The sequence below is a fragment of the Beta vulgaris genome, chromosome 9 (genome assembly GCF_026745355.1).
Source record: "Beta vulgaris subsp. vulgaris cultivar EL10 chromosome 9, EL10.2, whole genome shotgun sequence".
NCBI classification, from domain to species: Eukaryota; Viridiplantae; Streptophyta; class Magnoliopsida; order Caryophyllales; family Amaranthaceae; genus Beta; species Beta vulgaris.
The window spans coordinates 12,092,561-12,094,948 of NC_079210.1; the positions used below are offsets into that span (position 1 = coordinate 12,092,561).

A 2,388-nucleotide genomic window follows, 5' to 3' on the forward strand; every position below is an offset into this window, starting at 1 on the left:
TTAAGATTAATCTGAATTTCCCATTATAATACATAGGACTATAGGAGAACTAACGTATATCTACATTAAGCTCACTTAACTAGTCCATAGCACATAATTTTCACAAATTGTCTCCAACTCAACCTCAACTTCAACTTCTAACGTGGATATTTAGCACAACCACAATTTCAAGGATTTTTATCAACTTAAGAAATTTACACCATTCATTTCACAACACTGATTTGGCTTTAAAATTAGAGAAGTTTCAATCTTTAACTCTTCAAAATTCCTTATCAAAAACTCATTCATTTTGTTTCCACCCCATAACAAGATTGAAAACTAAATTCATCACTAAAATCAAAAGATAAACCCACCACTCAATTGAAATTAAACAAGGGAGTTGAAAATTTATCTTACACCTAACAAAGAAATAAAAAATAACTCTAATTGCATATTAGCAAAAGCCAAACAATTTGCATTTACATGAAATCTAGAAAACCAAAACCTAAAATCGAACCCTATATGACCCCCAAAATGTAAATCCCTGCCTCTTTGCACTGCATCGAGTCAATCGACGAACAGCGGGTTTAGTTATCCCAAATAACCTTCTTGTGCCTCCATCTTCCTTTTCGCGCAAACTTCCAGATCTGAGAGCATTTCACTAATGAAATAAAGACACCAAAACTTCAACTTAGAATTATTTAAGATAACAAAGGAGTATTGCAAATCTCATGTCTTCAAAGCAGTGTCAAAAAAACATAAATAAAAAATTAAGAAAAGTATAGGAAAATTTCAGTTACCTTGTAAAGTGTCTGATGTCCGATTTTTAGTGAATTTTTCTCAAAATTCTTCTATATTCTTCTACAATCTTGAAGCAACAATACACAAGCAGAAAATGAAATCATAAAACAATTTCAAATCTTTACAAAAATCTAAGAATAAAAATCCCAGATCCAACTATTTTTCAAAAAAAAAAAAACACAGAAATCAAAAATTAAAAACGGAAATGAAATTTTAGTTAATTACCTTAAAAAAAATCCTCATGTCGAACTCAAAATTCGTCTATGTTCTTCGGCAATCTTCATCATTTGCACTAATCTCGCATGAAGGTCATTCTCAAAAGCAATTCCCAGATCTTAGGGCTCGAATTTCTTGTTAAGAATTAGAGAGAAAAAATGAGGTAGATTATGAGAGACAACTCAAAATTCGGAACTTAACAGAAACTCCCAATATGTATGGTTACTAAATTTTCCAGATCTAACATAGAAAAGATGTCTGCCATTTTGCTTCGTAGAGAAAATATTTTGAACGTAATCTGTAGAAATTTGCTAAATAATGAGTATAGAAAAAAGAAATTAAAACAGACTATGGAAACAGAGAGAAGACAAAAGCAAAATTCATGATAGAGAAAAAGAAAGAAGCGTGAAGGGTTGAAGTTTTGCTTATTCAAGAGGGATGGAGGCACAAGAAGGGTTCAGATTATTCATCTTTTTCTAATGAAGGGTTAGAGAGTAAAACATAAATCAAGGGTTCAGATTCCTTCTTTTTCTAATGAAGGGTTGAGGTTTGCTTATTCAAGAGGGATCCATTACTTACTCTAGTTGACCAATGAGCATTGAATTGGAGCAAGTACATGGATTCATATTTTGATCAATGGTTGGATTTTGTCCATTTTCATCTTCTCACAAATCAATGGCCTTAATTTTTTCATTTTGATTCAATTGATACTTTCTAGTTTTTTCCATTTTAGAATTCTAAATTAATCATTCTACTATTAATGTATTATTGACTCATTGTCCATTATTGATTTAGTTAAGTTTTAAAATTAGTATTATTATTGACTTATTGTCCATTATTGATTTAGTTAAGTTTTAAAATTAGTATTATTGACTTATTGTTAGAAATGTATATAAATTATAAACTTTTAAATTCAATTAGTTATTAATCTTATTTGTTTCCAAGATCTTTTTATTATAAACTTTAAAAATTATAAATAAACGAACTTGCAAGCATTCAAAGATGTTATCACTTTGATCGTTAATGTATCAATCCTTAATCAGTATTCACTAATCATAAGTTAATTAAGTTCAAATAAATTATAAACTTCATACTTTTCATGCTTTCCTATTTATAATTTCATAAGTTCATATTTCATCACTTTATGCCCCGCAGTCTAACTGGTGTCTCTATTTAATATATAGTAACCTTACTTATACAATTATTTTACTCAGCTATAATTTGATTGTATTCAGTTAAGTGAACTTATATAAGTTATAACAAGCCTTAATCAGTACTAGACCGTAGCTTATAGTATACTACATATACGAATTTTCGCTTTTCATATCAGTATCTTACTGATAAGCAATAAGGTTTACTACGACATAGTAACAATAATTAAATACTTGTTTC

The 2,388-nt window shown here is 29.0% G+C and overlaps 1 long non-coding RNA gene across 1 annotated transcript; it reads right to left on the minus strand.

The window, feature by feature from the left end:
- LOC104883816 (uncharacterized) lies at positions 1-1,497 on the minus strand. Its single transcript, XR_007269652.2, has 2 exons — positions 780-1,497; positions 1-640 (listed from the first exon to the last, which is right to left on the minus strand). It is a non-coding gene; the product is annotated as an uncharacterized LOC104883816 (long non-coding RNA).
- Between the last annotated feature and the right edge of the window lie 891 nt (positions 1,498-2,388).